The sequence below is a fragment of the Nicotiana tabacum genome, chromosome 16 (genome assembly GCF_000715075.1).
Source record: "Nicotiana tabacum cultivar K326 chromosome 16, ASM71507v2, whole genome shotgun sequence".
Lineage (NCBI taxonomy): Eukaryota > Viridiplantae > Streptophyta > Magnoliopsida > Solanales > Solanaceae > Nicotiana > Nicotiana tabacum.
This window is the reverse complement of record NC_134095.1, coordinates 5,855,390-5,879,271: the sequence shown is the minus strand read 5'-3', so window position 1 is coordinate 5,879,271 and position 23,882 is coordinate 5,855,390. Positions and strand designations below refer to the sequence as shown.

The 23,882-nt window shown below is 37.1% G+C and overlaps 2 long non-coding RNA genes and 1 other non-coding gene across 4 annotated transcripts; 1 reads left to right on the top strand and 2 right to left on the bottom strand.

Moving 5' to 3' along the window:
- The first annotated feature begins 393 nt into the window (after positions 1–393).
- On the top strand, positions 394–465 carry TRNAD-GUC (transfer RNA aspartic acid (anticodon GUC)). The gene has a single exon. It is a non-coding gene; the product is annotated as a tRNA-Asp (tRNA).
- Positions 466–698: 233 nt separating this feature from the next.
- On the bottom strand, positions 699–6,818 carry LOC107827852 (uncharacterized). 2 transcript variants are annotated; one of them, XR_012699925.1, is made up of 5 exons: positions 6,181–6,818; positions 3,379–4,487; positions 2,509–2,691; positions 1,791–1,973; positions 699–1,255 (listed from the first exon to the last, which is right to left on the bottom strand). It is a non-coding gene; the product is annotated as an uncharacterized LOC107827852 (long non-coding RNA). The 2 variants fall into 2 exon arrangements; XR_012699924.1 differs by lacking the exon at positions 3,379–4,487.
- A 13,072-nt stretch (positions 6,819–19,890) lies between these two features.
- Positions 19,891–22,820, bottom strand: LOC142170638 (uncharacterized). Its single transcript, XR_012699923.1, has 2 exons — positions 22,165–22,820; positions 19,891–20,033 (listed from the first exon to the last, which is right to left on the bottom strand). It is a non-coding gene; the product is annotated as an uncharacterized LOC142170638 (long non-coding RNA).
- Positions 22,821–23,882: the final 1,062 nt, after the last annotated feature.

Genomic DNA, 23,882 nt, shown 5'->3' with positions numbered 1-23,882 from the left:
AATTTCAAGGTAACTAATAAGGTGTTTGCGCAGATGAAATTTAAAGCAAGCATGAGGAAGAGATTCACATTCAAAATAGAAGCTGGTATTTACACAAGTATGCATTTCTGGATGTACAATTACAGTAATTGTAAGAGATATGGTACTGAATGTATGTACTAGTTTCAAATGTCTACTGTAGCAAGACCATACTCTAATAGTAATACGGAAAACCAAAACTGTGGAGATTCATAAAATTTGTGTATATCGGCAAAAGCCTTCATTCATAAGTTATATGACTTCTGTATTTCTCAACCAAGTGCATTATACGTACTACTTGGTACTGAATCATGTAATCTTTGCATGGAACCTACTACGAATAAATATATTTTGCAAGAAATACTAAGCATCAAGGTCGTTGTAGTATAGTGGTAAGTATTCCCGCCTGTCACGCGGGTGACCCGGGTTCGATCCCCGGCAACGGCGTTAGTTTTTGTCCTTTTATTATTCATTTAATTCAAGACTAATCAGGGTATTCAAGTGCCAGCTTGACAATCCTCTTAGGATTATGTTTATCTAACATTGGATTACCTAAGTTTAACATGTGCTTAACTCCTTAAAATTTCGATTTTGTATCTAAAGTCATGTCCTCGTTTTATGAAGTGATTCATATCTTCATTTCAACCATTTACTTCTTTGTACATGCAGATACAGTCAAGGTGCACGAAGCCACGAACCGTAGTTTCACTTTCTGAGTGAAACCAAATTGATAAAACGTGGCTCAAAAGAAGCCATGTGGTTCGTCAGAGGATTCTTTCAATAAAAATCTTGTTATTCTGGTTTTAAAGATCAGAAGAAGTACATGCACGTTTTGGCATTTATTACAAGAACTTCGAGAAAGTATTCAATATATAAGTTCAAACTTATCTATGCACTAGTGTTAAAATAATTAATGCATTATTAGTTCATCAGAAGTTTTTCCAAATCAAAATGGATTTTGGGAAGGTCAGGAAATAAATTGAAGTTTTCTACTCCAATTTAAGAAAGAGAAGGAAAATGTAAGGATAATAATGAAGTTATAACCACATCATACCACCATCAACAGAAGGATGATTACACACTTCATCGTTTATTGCCTCAATTCCAGAAGGTCTGTGTCATAGCCTTCTAAGCCATCTTCTATCTACTCTTGTTTCCCGAGGAGATCAAGCCATCAATCTGAAATTTTGGACTACTCTACCTCAACTTCGTTACTTTGGACATGGTCCGAGATCTCCTAAATTTGATATAGTAAAACATACATTAAACAACATTTATTATAGGGAAGGTGGAAAGTAACAGTTAGTGTTTAATAGAGATTTTTAGGCTTTTTAACATAAACTAAATGTAAAGAATAAAGGGAAAAATCAAAAAATGGAGAAAAAAGATACAGTCAAGGTGCACGAAGCCACGAACCGTAGTTTCACTTTCTGAGTGAAACCAAATTGATAAAACGTGGCTCAAAAGAAGCCATGTGGTTCGTCAGAGGATTCTTTCAATAAAAATCTTGTTATTCTGGTTTTAAAGATCAGAAGAAGTACATGCACGTTTTGGCATTTATTACAAGAACTTCGAGAAAGTATTCAATATATAAGTTCAAACTTATCTATGCACTAGTGTTAAAATAATTAATGCATTATTAGTTCATCAGAAGTTTTTCCAAATCAAAATGGATTTTGGGAAGGTCAGGAAATAAATTGAAGTTTTCTACTCCAATTTAAGAAAGAGAAGGAAAATGTAAGGATAATAATGAAGTTATAACCACATCATACCACCATCAACAGAAGGATGATTACACACTTCATCGTTTATTGCCTCCATTCCAGAAGGTCTGTGTCATAGCCTTCTAAGCCATCTTCTATCTACTCTTGTTTCCCGAGGAGATCAAGCCATCAATCTGAAATTTTGGACTACTCTACCTCAACTTCGTTACTTTGGACATGGTCCGAGATCTCCTACATTTGATATAGTAAAACATACATTAAACAACATTTATTATAGGGAAGGTGGAAAGTAACAGTTAGTGTTTAATAGAGATTTTTAGGCTTTTTAACATAAACTAAATGTAAAGAATAAAGGGAAAAATCAAAAAATGGAGAAAAAAGATACAGTCAAGGTGCACGAAGCCACGAACCGTAGTTTCACTTTCTGAGTGAAACCAAATTGATAAAACGTGGCTCAAAAGAAGCCATGTGGTTCGTCAGAGGATTCTTTCAATAAAAATCTTGTTATTCTGGTTTTAAAGATCAGAAGAAGTACATGCACGTTTTGGCATTTATTACAAGAACTTCGAGAAAGTATTCAATATATAAGTTCAAACTTATCTATGCACTAGTGTTAAAATAATTAATGCATTATTAGTTCATCAGAAGTTTTTCCAAATCAAAATGGATTTGGGGAATGTCAGGAAATAAATTGAAGTTTTCTACTCCAATTTAAGAAAGAGAAGGAAAATGTAAGGATAATAATGAAGTTATAACCACATCATACCACCATCAACAGAAGGATGATTACACACTTCATCGTTTATTGCCTCCATTCCAGAAGGTCTGTGTCATAGCCTTCTAAGCCATCTTCTATGTACTCTTGTTTCCCGAGGAGATCAAGCCATCAATCTGAAATTTTGGACTACTCTACCTCAACTTCGTTACTTTGGACATGGTCAGAGATCTCCTACATTTGATATAGTAAAACATACATTAAACAACATTTATTATAGGGAAGGTGGAAAGTAACAATTAGTGTTTAATAGAGATTTTTAGGCTTTTTAACATAAACTAAATGTAAAGAATAAAGGGAAAAACCAAAAAATGGAGAAAAAAGATAAATAGGTTTCTTGGCCAAAGAGAGGTGCCGCCTCACTTTTCTATTGCCTACTTATATATATATATATAGATTCATAATTGATCTAAATCTGATTCTCGATCTCCGTGACATTATAAAACATATAGCCAAACAAACTATTTCACAATAAATTAATCAGGGAATTGTTCCATTAATAGTTTTTGAAGAAAACTCAATAGGGACATTTTAGTCATGACTTATTGGCAAGTGATTGCTAAAATTGCTTATTCGAAGTTATACCTATTGAACGTGCATTGTGGTTATGCACAATTGCTCTCTCAATAGAGGATCCCACTAATCTGTCTTTGCTATTTATGCAATCGTTCTCTATCATTGCCATAGATTTAGCAATAGGCAGTGATACTCATGCGTCATGACCCTAGTATATCAACATTGAAACTTCTTCTAATTCTTAACAAATCAAATCTCCAATTGATTAAGAACATTACCTTCACATAAAAATGTTGAATGGATGTCACAGACAATAATTTTACTACCTGAAAACCTAATACTTACTTGTGCAAGTTTATTACTGCATCATCAACTATAAAACTTTAGCATCAACTCTTACACCTGTACCCAAAAATAAAGTGAAACAAAAAGAAAAGAAAAATGTATGTAACATTCCTTTCCTTTTCTACTTATGTTTTATCATTCATTTTTCAGTTTTCATTTTTTGGATCTTTGAAAATAAAATTCATTTGGTCCATCTAATACATTAATTTCAATTTTTTTTCAAAAGTTAATATGCAAACTCACAAGTAAATTAAGGTCATCTAAGTAAGTGAAAAATAAATGAAACCTAAAAGAAAATAAGGAAAAGAAAAAAGCAAAATCCAAAGGCAAAATAAAAGATAAATAAATCCGCACACACTAAACAGTCGTGATAAATTTTTCAATATGTTTCTCAAAAATCTCCACACTCTAAAATTCCTAAAACAATATAAATAATCATCAATTAGGCCATTATTTTAGAAGCAACAATGCAAAATCACTAAAGGTGACATCGTGAATAGAAAACGAACAAAAAACTACACTCAAACAATTTATAAAGAATAGATTTTAAAAAATAACGTAACATTCAAAAGTTAGGTATGCAAATCGAGGCACCAACATAAATTCACAAAATAAAATTAATATTATCTAAGTAAGTAAAAAGTAAATGAAAACCGAAAAGCAAAAAAAAAAAAGGAGAACAAAGCAAACTCCAAAGGAAGAACACAAACTAAACAATAAACAGATTCGCACACTCTAAGCAGTCGTGATGAATTCGACTTTTGTTTTTCTTTAGAAATCTCAATGCTCCAAAATTCCTAAAACAAAATAAATATTCATCAATTAGTGATTTCTTCCGATATTTTCTCTCTCCAGAAATATAAATACTCCAAACTTTGTAAAACAAAATAAATATTAGTCCATCACCTTAGAAACAGCAATGATAAATCACTAAGGACCAAAACGGTGAATAGAAATAAAAAAATAAAATCACAGTTGGACAACTAAAAAACTAAAAACAGGTATAACATAGAGAATCTTAAAAATAAGAAAAGAAGAATAAAACTTTGTAGAATCATAACTTACCGATAAAATCAATAATAATGCCACAATAGCGAAAAATATACCAACTGCAAAGCCAACAAAGAAATGAAGGGGAAAAAATAGAGATAGGAGGAAAATAAAGAGAGGAGATGCAGAACAAAGAAAAGAAAGTAAAAACTGAAGGTAAGAAAAGCAAGTTGAAATTCTCTTCCTTTCAACAAATCTGATAGAGGAAACAGTTATAATTTGGAAATTATGGTAGCAATTATCATTGTAACAGTTACTTTTCCTACATCATAACTAATGGAACAACTGTAGTAATACATTACAAAATGAATGATTCCATTAGTTAAGTTTGGAATAAAAATGACAGAACACAGTTTAGAGGTATTCTAAAAGTGACTTGAGAAATTAAACCGCAAATAAGAGGACTCTTAAAAGTCTTCTCGGATAATGGTTCCGTTAGCTGAAAGATAGGCATTTCCATTATTATTCCCCAACCGTTGCATTCTTTAACTTGGAAGCATAAATAATTTGACATGAAAAATTAGAGTAAAAGGCAAAAAAAAAAAAATGACAAAAAAGATAAATAGCATTCCTTGATTGATAGGCATGCCACATCAGATTTCAATTGACCATATATATATATATATATATATATATATATATATATATATATATATATATATATATATATATATATATATAGATGTATCTGCAAAACCTTATCAACACATTGCTCGACCAAAAAGTGTAACTCCTTGCTCAAATAATTAAATTTATGTGTTAAGGGGTTAAACCTGTCACACCTCCTTTTTCTACTACACCCCCGGAAGGGAGTATATAAGGGAGTTTTTCCAATTAAAGGACAATCGAAATGAGATTATATTTATTAAAAGATTCAGAGTCGCCACTTGGGAGATTTATGGTGTCCTAAGTCACCGGTTCCAATCCCGAATCGAGGAAAAGATTGACTCTGTTTAACAGTCCGCGAACCAAAAATCCGGGTAAGGCATTCTGTTAACCCGGGAGAAGGTGTTAGGCATTCCCGAGTTTCGTGATTCTAGCACGGTCGCTTAACTGCTATAATTGGCCTATTTACTTAATTTTAATACAGGTTTAACCCATGGTGCAATTTTAACCTTAACCGCTTTATTTAATCATTTTTTTAGAAAGAATTACAATATCATTTAGAATACGTCTTGAATCACGTCACATAAATGCACCCGCGACCCTCGACATATTTTATCTAACATTGTGATTCGAATTTGGATCACATAAATGCGCACCCGAGTCCATTTAATCTAATTGACATGGTTCAGCAATCCAATTTCTATACCGTCAGCTATAACCAATTCAAGTCAAGTACATGATTCAAACAACTAGAGATTCCGATTCACATGTGCTGACTGTGACGAAAGCTCCAACCCATTTAATTCACAATTGTAACCAGATTCCTGTCTCATCTAAAACCACTCCCACGACCCAGTAAGCTTGATGCTATATCTTTATTAACTAATCATCACACACATGGGATTAATTGAATAGAGCAATCAATCAACCCTTTAGAAGAAAGCCAAATGGTTAAATGATAAACAACGAAGAATATGATGTTGGTTTCTTCATCTTAGCCAATACAATAGTATTTTCAAGTAGTTGAATATAAAGCATGAATTACTTAGGCAACAAAACAATGAAGAAGTGATCGAAACAAAAACAGATATTAGAAATAAGGGAACATAAATACAAATTAAGTAGGATTAGCGAAAAGAAATGAACCTTAATATTGAATTTGAAATGTGAATGCTTGGACAAATCTGAAACATATGAACGGACAGTATCACGAACAGAACCGTGGCTGCCTCGACTTACACGGACTCCCTGTACAACGACCTCCGGCGACCTCGAATCTCGCCGGAAAACTCAAACTAAACTAGGAGACGAAACCAGCAAACTCCATGACAGGGAGTAGTGATTTGGGGTTGAAGTTTGGTTGGTCCGTCATGTTGAAACCAGAGATGAACAGGTTGGTTCGTTCTTGAAGTTCAGTGGCTATGGAGGCTGGCTGTTTCGCGGCGGCGCTGGTTCGATGAGGGGTGGCAGCTGGTTTTGTGCTGTGGTCGTGGGGCGTCGGAGAAGATGGAGTCGGAGGGGGTGGGGTCGTATGAGGGTGACGAATTCAGGGGGTGGGTTGTCATGAAGAAGACGACGCAGGGGGGGGTCTGTTTTGTGAAGAAGATGACAAGCAGTGAGGGGTCGTTCGTGTATGGCTGCTCGTCCATTTCTCTTTCTGTTTTTTTAGCCCTTATTCGTTTTTTGTTATCGATCAGGCCTTTTCGTTCTTTCGTTCAGCTTTTTTCGTTTTTTCCCGTTCTTTTTGTTCTTTCCCCTCGTTATTCATGCGCAGCTTTGCTGCTTTTTCGTTCCAGCTCTCTCTTTGCTTTTTTGCTTTTCTTTTATTTTATAGTCTAGGTTTTTGGTAGGGTTTTAGGTTAAGGGGTATGAGCCTAAGAATTATGGGCTTGACAATTATGGGCTAGGTCCAAAATTAGGCTTAAAGATGGGTTGCTCGAGCCCAAGCTCTATTCTTTCGCTGCGAACGAGATTAAAAATACGGGCCCATTTGTTAATTATTCCTACTATTCAAATAATTATTAAAATAAAACTAACCATTAAAACAAATCTATTTTTGGTATTTTCAAATATCACATTAAAATAAAAATACGACACTATTTTTGCATATATTTTTTAAGATTTTTTTTAGATTAAAAATGACTACAAAATATTAATGAACCTATTTTTGTGATTTTTTGTTTTCTTGCAATAAAATTAAAGTAAAAGAGTCAAAATTACTTAAAATATCTATATTATGCCTAAATTAAATATTTTACGCTAATATATAAAAAATCTTAGGGAGGGTCAAAAATCACATGTCTACAACTGCCCCTCTTTGACTGGAAACGTACAGAGTTTTCAGATAAAGATTGACTAGACAGGTTTTTGACCCGACCCTTATTTGGAAAGACTAAAGCTAAGAGAGAGGGGAATGTGACCGAGCCTTAGTATCTGGGCTGCCTACATATCCTTGGCTATAAAGGAATCAGGCCACGTGTAGTTCAGAAGTGAATGAGGTGATGGAGTATACCGAGGTGGAGATCCAGTCGAGGTGTCGTTCCGTCAAGGTTCCGGTCCGCAGTCCTGCTATTACATCAAAATCAAAACATGAAAAAGACTAGCTAAGCCTATCAACTACGAGTTACAAGATTCCTATCTATAAGTCTTCTGAAACTTGATCTTGAGTCTTGAATGGTTCTTCATGCAGACTTTAGATTTGAACCTTGGCGCTTGCCAGTTGCAGGTGCTAGCTCGTTCTTCTTCAGATTTTCGGACCAAGACCGGACATGTAGTGCTTGTGATTTCCACCATGTCTTAAGCAGTTCACATCTTTCATCAACTTCTGCATTTGGATTCACTTCTTCCCTTTCCATCTTTTTCTTTATTATGACTAACTTCTGTTGATCACCTCGGACTGTTGACTCGCATTCTTGCCGCGAGATTCTTTGGTTGCTGACTTGAATTGCAATCTGAGGCGCTTTTCCTTTTCTTCAGGTGGACGTCTGACCGTTGAACTCGAACCGTCTTCTCTTATTACTTGACACTGTTTTCCTTTGCACCTTGAACCATTTTCCCCTGAAACTTGAACTGTCTTCCTTCGAAACTGCTTTCCCTTGAAACTTGAGTTATTTCCACTTGTTCTCCAGGTGGGCGCCTGATTACAACAAAATAGACAAAACAAAGAAATTTTCTGCCCCAGTTTGCACTAAGAAGATTTGTGGGTTGTTAGCAAAATTGTAAACCACTTGTACTATTGATGCAGTGATGAAATTAAACTAAGGAATAGACTAGGAAAACTATAAACTAAGCTTGACTAAAGTAAAAACTAACCCTATTCTCCAGGCGGGGCTCCCTGACTGCTAACTTGAAATGTATTCTCTGCTCTCCAGGCAGGCTCCTGACTGCTGACATGAAATACATTCCATGCTCTTCAGGCGGGCTCCTGACTGCTGACTTGAAATGTATTCCATGCTCTCCAGGCGGGCTCCTGATTGCTGGACTTGAAATGTATTCCTTGCTCTCCAGGCGGGCTCCTGACTTCTAACTTGAAATGTATTCTCTGCTCTCCAGGCGGGCTCCTGACTTCAAAATAGACAAAACAAAGAATTTGAAAGCTAAATTTAAATTGTACTCCCTTGTTCTCCAGGCGGGCTCCTGACTGCTATGCTTGAAAGTATTCCCTGCTCTCCAGGCGGGCTCTTGACTTCAACTTGAAATGTAATCCCTGCTCTCCAGGCGGGCTCCTGACAGCTAAACTTGAATGTATTCCCTGCTCTCCAGGCGGGCTCCTGACTTCAAAATAGACAAAACAAAGAATTTGAAAGCTAAATTTAAATTGTACTCCCTTGTTCTCCAGGCGGGCTCCTGACTGCTACGCTTGAATGTATTCCCTGCTCTCCAGGCGGGCTCCTAACTTCAAATAGACAAAAACAAAGAAAATTTTCTGCCCCAGTTTGGTGGCTGGGGACAGATGTGATTGTAAAACTAAATCATATTACCAAGTATTACTAAGGATTTGAAAGCTAGGTCCCATTATTCAGGGGGGTCCTGACAACTCTTTGTGAGCACGTGATTTTTGCTTCACGGAAACTACTCCAAAAGAAATCGAAAAAGTAAAACAAGTTACCTTCGGGTACAATTTTGAAAATTTGCGTGACATTTTGATAATTGTTCTGTCCGTAAATGCTCGCCTTGCTATAGTTAAAAATACAAAAAAATACATGTTGCATGCATTTAGGAATTAGTGGTACATTTAGGAATTAATTAACCATAATTTGGTTAAAAGAAAATCACAAAAAAATATGCATGTGTATTTCTTGTCATTGTGTGAATTTATTTTTAATTTGTGTGTAATTATTATAGGTGTTAAATAATATGTGTGTAATTTTATTTTTTGATTTTACAATTTATTTAGGATTTTTGTTTAATTTTGATAATTAAAGAAAGAAGGAAAATGGGTGAAGTATCAAGGAAACTCAGATTGGGCCAGGTGAAACCAAAAATTTAGGCCCAAACCAATTACATTGACCCAGTCCAAACCAGGTCTTCTAGAGACGCCCCCCAAATGACGCCGCATAGGGCGTTTGATCTGAGCCGTCCATCCAATCCAATCCAACGGTCCAAGATCCCTTTCAGCAACCCGTCTCCAACCCGACCCATTTGTCTCCGGTTCGAACCGACCCCCCTACTTAAACCAAACGACGCTGTGTTGGTTAACTCCCCTAATCCTGGCCATCGATCTTGATTGATCCAGAGGCCAGGATTAAACCACCCACCCCATATAAAAACCCCCAATCCATCACCCCACGCCCCAAACCAAACCCCCCCTCACCTACTGTTCATCCTCGTCCCCAGAAACTCCCATGAAAACCCTAGCCGCCCCCATATCCCTTCGCTTGAAAGCCGGCGGCAACGATGTCGGTGACCACGAAATTCACACCACGGAACCCCCTAATCACCCTCAACCCAAATCCCTTGCCCGTTTAGTTTGAATCTCAACCGAGCTCTTCGAATCTTGAATCAAAAGAACCAGCCGGAAACCTTACCTCCTCCGATGACTACCAAAATAACACCCCTGATGCACCCAACCACCCTGAACACGAATCCGTTAGCCTCTTGCCTCAAATTATTCCCCATCGTCTCGAATCTTCGTTTGAAGGTTCGAACAAAACCAGATCTACACCCACCGACCCCAAATTCATACCACAACACCTCCTGACCTCCCTCACACCCTAAACGCCGTTGGTTCCGTTTGAATCTGACCAGAGCTGAACAAATCCCAAATCGGACCACAAAGAACCCTAAAAAGACCAAAAGTTGAAGTCTGTCCAAATTAAAAGACGATGTGGGGTCTAATCGACATTAGTCGAAGTGTTCTCAGTTGAGAACACTCGATTAAGGTCCATTCGACCCCAAAAATGGTCGAGTCCGAGTTCGAGCCTGGGTTAGTTTTTGAGTTCAAATCCCTGAGGTAATTTTTCCCTTTCTTTTGTTCTCCTATGAATTCTATCTGTTTTTCATGTTTAGTTTGGTTTGTTTTTGATTTTTCTGTCAAGTCTGTGAATCCTGAGGTAATGTTTAGTTTGTTTTGGTGTTTTATTGATTGTTTGCTGTATATTATAGCTTGTATAGTCGTTTAAATAAGTGTCGTAAATTAATTTGCTTGAAAATTAGAGGAAACAGGACAGTAGCTCAGTAATGTCCTCCATGTATGTTTGCTAGCACCACATCTGTATGCTAACTTGTAATGAATCTGTTGAATTGTTCAGTTTTGTCTTTGAACTAGACTACTCATTCGTTCAGTAACCTCATGATCTTCATAGTCTGCTATGGAAGCCTGTTCATTACTGCTTTTGATCTTAGCCTGATTGGCTGTTTCCTGTTTGCATTTTGGCTCTGAGTTGGTCAGGTTTGGCTCCCAATATGACCAACTCATACCATTTGATTGGCACCCCTGTTTGATTGAGTTTGAATCATTGGCTGAACTTAGGCTGAAAGTTGGGTATAGCTGTAGAAATCTAATAGATCAACCTGAAATCAGTATTGAGTTTAAGCTAATTAGTTAGTAGTCAGTGATTAGTTGAATTTAGAGGGGTTTATATACTGACTATTAAGAGCTAGGGTAATACAGTAATATGCAAGGGTTAAGGGGTAATTTTGGGAGTTTAGTAGCATGTTAACAGGTTGTAAAGCTGAGGTCTGCCTAGGGGTTATTTGTAAACTTAGTTTAATTGTCAGTGGGGTATACAACATGAGGGCATGGGTTTATTTGAATACTATAACCCCTCCCATGGCTCTTGATTAAAACAAATAGGACAAGTATGGGGAACAATATAGTGGGCATCAAGAAAAGACATTTAAGCATGGGCATTGTTGATTAGTTTAAAGGGGTATTGGCAGAGGGGAAATGCATCCTGGGGGCTTGCCATTTCTAGCTTATAAATAGGTTGATTTAGAATTAAGAGGGGGTGGACAGTTTTAAGTTTGGAGAGAGAAAAGAAAAGCAAAAAAACAAGGCTGATCTTTCCACCTTTGGCTGGACATTTTTAAGTTTTCAGAGAGAAAAAAAAAGCAAAAACAAGGCTGGTCTTTCAACCTTTAGAGGACAGTCTGTTTTCAGAGTGACATAGAGTTAAGAGTGTGCTGGATTTTGAACATAACAATCAGAGGCTACTGCGGTTTGCATCTGTTTCCTTCTCTGGATTGCCTGTATCTGTTTTGGGTATTGCTGGGTTGCAAACTGGGTTCTTTGTTTTGCTTTTAAAAGATCTTCTTGCTGGGTTTTGTTGCTGCTGATTGCTATTTTTCTGTTGTTGCTGTTTGCTGTGAATGCTACTGCTCAACTAATCATTCCCTTCCTTCTTTTGGCTTTCCCAGTACCAGGTACACCACCGATACACTGTCAATGTAAGCTGAAAGTTGAAACTTGAATACAAAAATGAAGAGCTGAAGTTGTTTTTTTTCGAATCTGTTTCAGTCTGTATATTGAACATTAAGTTGTATATATAATAGTTCATATCTTCTATTAGGATAATGAAGGTAGTCATCATGTATAACTAGCCATCACGTATGGCAACTTAATGTCACATTATGTATGTATGCTGGTAAATAGAAAAGAAGTGATAGTGTAGTAAGCAATATCCTGAATTTTAGCTGTGTTTGTGGTTAGCATATCTTCTAACGCATGTTAAGTGTTAAACTGTCCCTTGCTAGTTAATCTCACTTCATTTAGTAGGCTGCCTCGTTATAACTTGCAAAAATACCGTTAGGATAAATAACACCAGTTTCCATTTCAGCCTTATAAATGTTGGGCCTGAGTCGAATGAACTAACAGGCCCTTATCGGAAAAGAAGTGGCCCAGGTCCAGTCAATACAGTGTGCGCTGGGCCTGGGCCCATAATATCCAAACGACTGCCCCTATACGCGTTCATGTTTCGGATTTTTCAAATCATATTCGGAACCCAACTATAACTAACTTGTAAGCATGTAAATAAAGTTGGACCATTTTTCTTTTTTGCATTATTAGAGACAAACTTAATAGAAAACATAGCCACTATAGGACGACCCTTTAAAATAAAATGAGGCGCACCGCGCCAAATAAATCACAACATCGTTGGGGCCCTCAGTAAATACATAACCATTGACTAGGCTTTGGATTTGGCCGTTTAGTGAATTTTTCACGGCCTTTTTCTAAAATAACAATACGTAGTTTCTTTAGGACGCAGCTTCATTAATCTCACCTTCTTAAATACGGGTGTGCATTTATGTGACCCAAATCCAAATCTCAACGGAGTCGAAATGTGTCTCTAATCACGGGTACATTGAGTGTGGCGTGGCTCGAGATGCGTTTTCACAACGTTGCAAATTCCCCAATATAATAATAATAATAATAAATAACGAATGAGACGAGTCTCGACAAACAAGAATACCCAAAGTGCGGGTCCCTCAACGGATAGTTATTTCGAGTACTTAGATTCCGGAATGGGCCGTTTAGCAAATTGCACGGCCCTACCCAAAATAATGATACGCTCGTCGCTTTAGGCGCGTATTTAATAATGTTATCTTTTTAAACTCGGGTGCACATTTATGTGACCCAAATCCAAGTCTCAACAGAGTTGAAATGTGCCAACAACCACGGGTGCATTGATGTGACGTGGTTCGAGACGTATTTCCACGATGTTGCAATTCTTGATAAAAATAATAATAATGACAAAAGCAGTTAAAAGTTAAAATTCGCACATAGGTTCAACATGTATTAAATCAGATAATCAAGCCGAATATGACAGTTGAGCGACCGTGCTAGAACCACGGAACTCGGGAATGCCTAACACCTTCTCCCGGGTTAACAAAATTCTTTATCCGGATTTCTGGTTCGCGGACTGTTAAACAGAGTCATTCTTTTCCTCGATTCGGGATTAAACCGGTGACTTGGGACACCCTAAATCTCCCAAGTGGCGACTCTAAAATAAATAAACAAATCCCGTTTCGATTGTCCTTTAATTGGAAAAACTCCTTCACCCCTTGCGGGGACAGAAAAAGGAGGTGTGACACTCTTAACTAAACGACAATTTAAAATTTAAGTTATATCTTCTACATGTGTGACTTCTGCTAAATCTTGCTATCTAAGAGGATCTTTAAACTACTCCCCATTATCCAGGAGGGTCCTGAAAATCAAAAGTCCAATTTTATCTTAAGAGTGACAACTTTTATGGCTGAATTATACTACCCTACAACAGACTTTATGCTAAATGTTGTTATCTAATCGAAATCTTAAAGCTAAGTCCCATTATTCAGGAGGGTCCTGAAAACTCCTAATTGAATCCTATCTCGAACATGCAAACTTCTTAAACCAACTTATATTCTTTTGGGATACATTTATGCTAGATTATGCTATTTTCTGAACTTTAAACTAGGTACCATTTTCCAGGAGGGTCCTGAAAATCAAAAAATTAGACCTGTTTGGTGACTGGCTTTCGTCATGGAGAATTCCTCTGAAACAAACGAATTTTTCTGCCCTTGTTTCAATCAAAGAAAAATATTGTCAGTTTAAAATGTGGTGGTTGGTTTGTGGACTTGACTTTGAGGGCGATTGCTCCTTCACTTCCCATGATAACTGATTTCCACTCGAGGACCTTGCTTGCTTATGGACTAACCACTTTCTCTGTCATCCTTTCATAGAAAATACCTTTTCTCCGTTCAGACCCAATTCCCTTTATCTGTTGCATTGCTCATGAACTGACATTTACCAATCCTTGTGTTTCATCGAAAATACCTTTGATTCGTTCACCTAACACCCTCCATTTGTTGCATTGTGCTCTTGTGTTGACGTGTACTGCACCTTTGTGTTTCTCATGAATTCCAAAACACGTTAATTGTCATCCACTTAGTGCGCCTGTTGTTCTTTCTTGACTTAAACCACTAGCCTTGGCCTTGAGGTCTTTTGTTCCTTCACTTGCCGTGATAGCTTTGATATCCACTCGAAGACCCTACTTGTCACTGGTTTACCACCCTTTTTGTCAATCTTATCATAGAAAATTCCTTTGATCCGTTCAGACCCAATACCCTCTATCTGTTGCCTTGTTCACGAGTTGATATGTACCAACCTTTGTATTTCACAAGGATCCCAAAGCATGTTTGATTGCTACCAACTCAATGCGCTTGTTGTTCTTTCCTAAATTATGCCACTTTGATGTGCTGGCCAGATCCCGTTTTGTGCAATTAGAAAGCTGATGGCAGATTTTGAAGTTAGTTCTCACTTATTTTGACCAAGCAGACTCAGGAAGAGAAAGTAAACAAGACAAAAGGAATAGAGTAAAGGACAAAGGAAAGAGATGATTCCTAACAAGAAAACTACCAAGTAGAAACCTATCAGATGTGGATACCAACTCTAATGACCATGACATGCACCTGCGGCCTATTTTGTTGAGCAAGCCTGATGTTCAACTCCTGTTATACCCCCTAAACCGTGAAACTGGGCTTCAATGCTCCGATCATCCAATCTGATTCACAATCCTTATTCGACTTGTAGTGCCCGAAGGGTTTTCGCCATCAAGCCTCTCTCATTCTGTTCTTTCTCTCAACTTACCGTTGCCTTACGGTGCCCGCGAGGGTTTTCACCAATAAGACTCTCTCATTTTTTATTTCTCTCAGTTCCCGTCGCCTTACGGTGCCCGTGAGGATTTTCACCAATAAAACTCTCTCATTTTCATTATTTTCTTGTTTGGCCCAGAGTATTGTCCCTGATATGAATTACCTCTTCTTGCTTGACTTGGCATCTCTCGAAGACTGATCGGAAGGTCTTTCTTTGGACCGTAACGTGGGCTTTTGGATAGGGTTAAAAAGAAAGGATATCCAAGGCTCGAAAAAATTCACATGGGTTCAAAATTACAACTTTCGGAATCAGATTTCTTACAACAACCACAACTTCCACCCCAGTTTCTTACTTGATGACTTTTGGATTCTTATTTTAATGGGACCAAACCGTGAGGATTCCTACGTATCCTTAAAAGGAATCAGGTCGAACGTAGTTCATGACATAGAAATTATTTCGTTTTTGTACTTTTCTCTCTCTCCTTTTTCTTCTTTTCCTCATTTTTCTTTTTTTTTCCTTTTCTTTTTTTTTTCCTTTTTCTTCTTTTTGTTGTTTTGTTGTTTTTTTCTTCTTTTTCCTCTTTTTTTTTTCAATTTCATTTTTCATCTCTCCCTTTTCGTTCTTTTCTTTTCTCCTTTTCCTTTACTTATCTTTCACGCTTGTGTTTCTGATCTTTACTACTGATTCCGAAAGAGGGGTATGAAAGAAAATAAATGAGACGCAAAAGGGGTGACGAGGGATAAAGTGTTTGGATAGCAGAACAAAATGTCTTCGTCATTCCAACCTTCAAAACATGCCAAGCACAAACAATACAATTAAACAAACCAAGGAAAACATTCGTAACATCTTTTGGTTGCGCCAGACTTGATGACCATACCCACACATTCGCCTTCTACATTTGTTATATAAAAAGCACCACTGGACAACATTCTCACTCTCATTACCATGAGCGGCCCCCTACAAATTTGGGGTAAACATGCTTTTATCTTTAAATTGATGCGGCATGATGCATTTCAATAGGGGTTCTTTATGTTCTATCTGCCCCAGTTTCACACAATTCGGGCTTGAAGTGATCTCAAAATGCCTTTACTTATTTCCCTCAAATGTCCTTACATCTTCAACATTGTTTCATTGCTTCGTGATTAAACTGACTTTTAAAACTAGGCTGAGAATTACGCGTGCATGTTACGTCACTAGAGTCAACAGGAAAAGGACTATAAAAGGAAAAGAGAACTAAACAAAAATGATTAGAAATAACAGAAAACAGAAACTTGCATTAGACAGATGGTGAAAGGGTTTGGACAACAAAACAGACAAACTAGACTGGGGTTACAAACCTAGAACAAACCTAGAAAACACTAAGCAGGCTACTAGACTAAACAAACTAGGCAAAATAAAAGGATAGAAGGGTTTGAGTCAAAAGACAATATCTGGATTACAACCCTGAAATTACCCGGACAACAGAAATGACAACAAAATAAACCACCAAAACTCCTCCCTGGCTAACCAAGACAGGAGCGTCTTTCCAATTGCCAAGCTCGGTATCTTAGCCACTGAATTCTGCATCAACATTACTAGGACCTTCACACACTTCCATCACATTGTTCTTAACAAATTGCTTTTGGGTTCCCTTTGCTGGCTCGCTCCTAAGATCAACCTCTGATAGCACTGAAAACTTTGCAGCACGTGGACCTTCGAGGATATTAGAAGAACTTTCATATTCCTTTTCAAAACAAATCATACTCACCATATGCGTCTCATTGCGAGTAGGCGATGGACTTTGGCTAGTGTCTGCTGCATCTGGATTTTGCACGACAATGTCACTTGCATCAATAAGCTTCTGAATTGCTTTATTCAGATTCCAACACTTCTCTATGTCATGTCCCGAGGCATCTGAGCAATATATTCACCTTTGAGAAAAATCAAACTTCTTTGATAGAGGGTTTGACATTTTTATATGAATTGGATTCAACATGTCCAATTGCTTATCTTTTGGAACAAACTGGCATATGACACTCCCAATGGGGTGAAAGCCTTTTCTTTTTTCTGCAACCTCTCATTCTTAAATGCTTGATTGGTCCAGAAACCTGATCCAGGGGGTTTTCGATAGGCTCGTGGGGGTGGATAGGCATTTTGTGGAGCTGGGTACTGAGAGAGTGATGTACGATTTTGGGAGTTCCGTGGAGAGTAGTGGCATTGGGGAGGATCATCCGGTGCATCAGGATATCCATGGGGACGATGTCGAGGCTGGAAGTGCTGATCGGGAAAGCCCATCGGATTATCTTTTCTTCTTCCACCCAAGCTTACTGGGATGTTCTGAATGTCTTTCGAATAGCTCATGATTTTACCTGATTTGATCCCCTCTTCTACCATATCCCCCATTTTTAACACATCATTGAAAGGCTTTCCCAAGGCCAGGATCAAATGACTGAAGTAGGTGGGCCCCTGAGCTTGTAGGAAAAGTTCAACCATTTCTTCTTCACCAATCGGGGTATTGACTCGAGTAGTTTGCTCCCTCCATCTGAGCCCAAACTCCCTAAAGCTTTTCTCCGGCTTCTTTTCCATTTTAGATAGGGAGGAGCGGTCTGGGGTAACACCCGATCTGTATTGAAAGTATCGAACAAAATCTTGAGCCATGTCACCCAATGTAGGCCAATTACCAACATCTTGACGATTATGCCATTCCAAAGCTGCCCCAATCAGGCTCTCACTGAAGTACGCCATCAACAAATCATCTTTCTCGCCAACACTTCTCATTTCACTGCAATAATCCCTCAAATGGGCTACCGGATCTCCACACCCATCATACAAGTTAAACTTTGGCACTTTAAACCCCGCAGGCAGACGAACATCGGGGAACATAGACAATTCTTTGTAAGACATGCTACCCTGGTCTCTCATTCCTTGCTTGTTCTTTAAGGACTGTTCTATGCCTTTCAGCCTCCTGGGTATCCCATCTTGCCATTTTATTCTTGTGAACTTTTCATTTTCAACATGAGGTTCATCCCGCGGGCCCTGCTTGTTTGAGTTAGGAACCTTGTGGGCAACCTTTGAGGGGTAATATTGGGCATCGTGAGCTTTGAGTGGGTATTCATTGTCGGGGATAGTATATGTGACAGGAGGGTGATTTTGGGAGAGGTAATTGGAGGATGAGTGATAGAGCTACTAAGACGGTTGGGAAAGCTGTGATAAGCGGTAGATCTGGAGAGTATGGAGGATCATCTGGCATTGTATCCAGAGTTTGGGTAAGGGCAGTATCTAGGAAGCTAGGCGGTGGCGGGGGTGGTGCCTTCCCAGTCATCCAAGCCTGATACATGTCAGCCATATGTTGTTTTAACATTTTTACCTCTTCAACCAATCCATTGTCCTGTTCAACCAACTGCTTTCGAGCGCCGGTGTCAACCAACTCAGTTCTGTTGTTGTCTGCCAATGCCTTTTGACTTTATGTTGCAGAGAAGAGTTACCACTTTAAAACCACAAACCAACCACCCTTCTGGTATGAATATAACAAAATGAAGCCATCACATTAGCGTTAGGGAATTTAACATAAGATAATTTCATTTTATGTGCAATGCACCTAGCCACAGTTATCGGTTCTAAAATGACTTCGAGGGTACAAAGGTTAGTTGGTATCATCCCAATTTGTTCATTTCAACCTCTATTTTCTTTGCTTTTCTAGTACTTGCTGGCTTGCCTATTTTCCTTCAGTTCTCCTTTTTTTTCATCATCACTCTTTTCTTTCTCTCATATCTCACATCCCACAATTTCACCTCTTTCTTTTCGTTTTCCCCTTTTTTCCCCTTTTTCCCCCTCTTTTTTCCTCTTTTTCTTTTAATAATAATAAAAAAAATGATTCGATCAAACCCTATGTAGGTTGCTTACGTATCATGATGCCGCATGAATAAGATCTTTGCGTAGTTCTGGAAGATCAGGAATAAAGAAAACAAACTGACGCTCTCTGTTTCTACCTTGATGACTCTGACGAGAAAAGGGAAAATAAAAGAAACAAATCTTTTTTTTTTAAAATTTTCTAGACTTAATGTTCTATAACCTATTGCAAACTCAAGCTTAACGAGCATATATTTTGCTTTTTTCCTCTTTTCTTTGAAACAAACACTCCATGAGAAATTATTAAGGAAAACCCTAGAAGAGAAAACAAGAATATTTTTGATTCCTTTTTTTTAGGAAGAAGATCGAAAGAATAAACCACGGAAAAATATTTTGAATTTTTATTTGATATCCTAACTCAAGATTTCGAAGCAAACAATGAAAAAGATAAAACAGAATGTTTTTGGATTTCAATTTTGATTGCCTAAAGGAAAAATTCTAATGATAAACAAAAGATAAAGTATGCTTTTTTTTATGTACAATATCCTAAAGTTCTAATGAAGATAAAAAGAATTTTTGTCATCCTTCATTAATTTCCCCAAAGAAATACCTCAAAAGAAAATCCTTTTGGATTTTGGAATTAACACCTTGAAGAAAGCTTTTAAAGAAGTACTAAAATAAAATTCTCTCTTTTTTTGTTTTGAATTTTGGTCATAATATACTAAAGGAAACATAAAAATAATTCATTTTAAGTCCTAGATATTAATTGCCTAAAGGAGAAACAACCTCAAATTTTTCATTTCTAGAATTAGTATTCTAAAGAAAACTTATAACGGAAATATAAAAATGCAACATCTCTCTTTTTTTTGGATTCTTGAGTTACAATACATTTTTTCAAATATAAAACAGAAAATAACCATAATAAAAAAGACTTGACATTTCTGTACAATAGTAGAAAGTAAAAGACGGCATAAAATGAGGAACAGACTCAAAACATAAAAATAAAACAAATCTCCTTAAGCAACTCCTAACTGAGCGATCCTGATCGGATGGTCACGGGGTGTCTGCCATGCTCAAACTTCGGTAAACAAATCCACACCTATATGAGAAAACTTTAACCAACTATGTGAGATAATAACACTCCCTATTAGACACATGCAAGACATAATTGGGACTATTTTTGCAAAATGACTTATTTGGCCAAAAGGTGGCTAGAAGTGCAAAATTTGGCTATGACCCCGCAAAGCCAAGAACCTAAGATTTACTAGGAAGACCGGACCCTATGTGGGTTGCCTACGTATCCCGCCCTGAAAGACGAGAATCAGGTTTGCGTAGTTCGGGCAAATTGGATACGACAAGAATTAAAAAAAACAAAAGACAACTAATTTTAGAGAAAATATTTTTTGTCTTTTTTTTTTTGAAAAATGATGAAACATACAAATTCTTTTTGGATTTTCTTTTTCCTTCTTTTTTTTTGATTTTTCGAAAAATGATGAAAAGTGCAAAATTTTTTTTTTTGAATTTTCAAGCTCTTTTTTTTTTTCTTAACAAAAATGTGACAGAAAACATAATTAAGCCTCACTCGCTTTATCTTCACACTTCACCCTCTCTTTTTCCTTTTTTTTCTTCTTTTTTCATTATTTTTTCATTTGCCCTCAATTATCATTGGTTTGCCAAATGACCCTTTTACCCTTGAATAAATGCAACATGTAGCACATAAGATGCATCAGGATGATCTTTTATTTTTGGGGTATACCTGTCTTATACGGACCCAACCCCTGTGTTGAGTCCCCTAAGTCAAAATGCACATGATGCAAACAAACGTTCCTACTAGGGATCCGACATGAGGTATTGTTATACTAGGTTTTAAAAAACCTGGGTTTATTTTTTCTAGACCTGGCTTACCCGAGAAGACAACTCGAGCTGAGGAGAGGGCTGCGTACCGGTAACCAAAAGATCATCCGGCTTTGCAACTTGTCCGAACCTCGTTCTATTTGGAATATGACACTAACAGAAAGAAGTCACGACCAGCGTGCACTCCTCGGGAGAGAGAAGAGAGGGGTTTCGTAGAAGTTTATATATACAGTTCAGATAATATCAAAGTGGTAAAAAGCAATATTTAGCACATTAGACTCAAACATGTGAATAAAATCAGATAATAAATAAAGCCAACTACAACAATTCATCTAAGCTCGAATTCTTGAACCCTGAACCAGAGATTCTGGGTTCGTTTCCCAGCAGAGCCGCCAGAGCTGTCACACCTCCTTTTTCTACTATACCCCCGGAAGGGAGTATATAAGGGAGTTTTTCCAATTAAAGGACAATCGAAATGAGATTATATTTATTAAAAGATTCAGAGTCACCACTTGGGAGATTTATGGTGTCCCAAGTCACCGGTTCCAATCCCGAATCGAGGAAAAGGTTGACTCTGTTTAACAGTCCACGAATCAGAAATCAGGGTAAGGAATTCTGTTAACATGGGAGAAGGTGTTAGGCATTTCCGAGTTCCGTGGCTCTAGCACGGTCGCTTAACTACTATAATTGGCCTGTTTACTTGATTTTAATACAGGTTTAACCCATGGTGCAATTTTAACCTTAACTGCTTTATTTAATCATTTTTTAGAAAGAATTACAACATCATTTAGAATACGTCTTGAACCACGTCACATAAATGCACCCGCGATCCTCGACATATTTTATATAACATTGTGATTTGGATTTGGGTCACATAAATGCGCACCCGAGTCCATTTAATCTAATTGAAATGGTTCAGCAATCCAATTTCTATACCGTCAGTTATAACCAATTCAAGTCAAGCACATGATTCGAACAACTAGAGATTCCGATTCACATGTGCTAACTGTGACGAAAGCTCCAACCCATTTAATTCACAATTGTAACCAGATTCCTGTCTCATCTAAAACCACTCCCACGACCCAGTAAGCTTGATGTTATATCTTTATTAACTAATCATCACACACATGTGATTAATTGAATAGTGCAATCAATCAACCCTTTAGAAGCAAGCCAAATAGTTAAATGATAAACAACGAAGAATATGATGTTGGCTTCTTCATCTTAGCCAATACAGTAGTATTTTCAAGTAGTTGACTATAAAGCATGAATTACTTAGGCAACAAAACAATGAAGAAACGACCGAAACAAAAGCAGATATTAGAAATAAGGGAACATAAATACAAATTAAGTAGGATTAGCGAAAAGAAATGAACCTTAATATTGAATTTGAAATGTGAATGCTTGGACAAATCTGAAACATATGAACGGACAGTATCACGAACAGAACCGCGACTGCCTCGACTTATACGGACTCCCTGTACAACGACCTCCGGCGACCTCGAATCTCGCCGGAAAACTCAAACTAAACTAGGAGACGAAACCAGCAAACTCCATGACAGGGAGTAGTGATTTGGGGTTGAAGTTTGGTTGGTCCGTCATGTTGAAACCAGAGATGAACAGGTTGGTTCGTTCTTGAAGTTCAGTGGCTATGGAGGCTGGCTGTTTCGCGGCGGCGCTGGTTCGATGAGGGGTGGCAGCTGGTTTTGTGCTGTGGTCGTGGGGCGTCGGAGAAGATGGAGTCGGAGGGGATGTGGTCGTATGAGGGTGACGAAGTCAGGGGGTGGGTTGTCGTGAAGAAGACGACACAGGGGGTGGGTCTGTTTTGTGAAGAAGATGACAAACAGTGAGGGGTCGTTCGTGTATGGCTGCTCGTCCGTTTCTCTTTCTGTTTTTTCAGCCCTTATTCATTTTTTTGTTATCGATCAGGCACAACCTTTTCGTTCTTTCGTTCAGCTTTTTTCGTTTTTTCCCATTCTTTTTGTTCTTTCCCCTCGTTATTCATGCGCAGCTTTGCTGCTTTTTCATTCCAGCTCTCTCTTTGCTTTTTTGCTTTTCTTTTATTTTATAGTCTAGGTTTTTGGTAGGGTTTTAGGTTAAGGGGTATGGGTCTAAGAATTATGGGTTTGGAAATTGTGGGCTAGGTCCAAAATTAGGCCTAAAGATGGGTTGCTCGAGCCCAAGCTCTATTCTTTCGCTGCGAACGAGATTAAAAATACGGGCCCATTTGTTAATTATTCCTACTATTCAAATAATTATTAAAATAAAACTAATCATTAAAACAAATCTATTTTTGGTATTTTAAAATATCATATTAAAATAAAAATACGACACTATTTTTGCATATATATTTTAAGATTTGTTTTTTAGATTAAAAATGACTACAAAACATTAATGAACCTATTTTGTGATTTTTTGTTTTCTTGTAATAAAATTAAAGTAAAAGAGTCAAAATTACTTAAAATATCTATATTATGCCTAAATTAAATATTTTACGCTAATATATAAAAAATTTTGGGGAGGGTTAAAAATCACATGTCTACAAAACCTAGTTAACAGTAATTTTTAGATGTGAGTTCCGAAAACGTAACTAATGATGGACAGATATGGTAGAAATGTAATAATTGTATGTGTGAGCACGTGATTTTTGCCTCACACGAATTACTCCAAAAGAATTCCTAAAATTAGGTCTTTGCTTTAATTATGTGTTATTTTTAGGAATTATTATGCTATTGTCCTGATTGTTTGCATATGTTTGTGTACATGTTTAATGCATTAAAAATACAAAAATATAGTATTTGCATTTAGGATTTAATTTTATATTTTTTTAGATTAATTAAGTGAATTGTTGTTTTACAAAAATGGAAAAATTCAAAAATAACGTATTTTGCATTTTTAGTGTTTAATGTCGAAATCTCGTGATTTTCTTTTTTGATTTGGTAAATAATATTTGGGATAATTATTATTTAGAATTAATTAGTATTTTTGATAGGATGATTTGGTTTTATAATTTAATTTAGGATTTTAGTTTTAATTTTTTGAAAAAAAAAGAGAAAAGAAAGAAAAAGAATTAAAGAGAAGGAAATCAAATTTG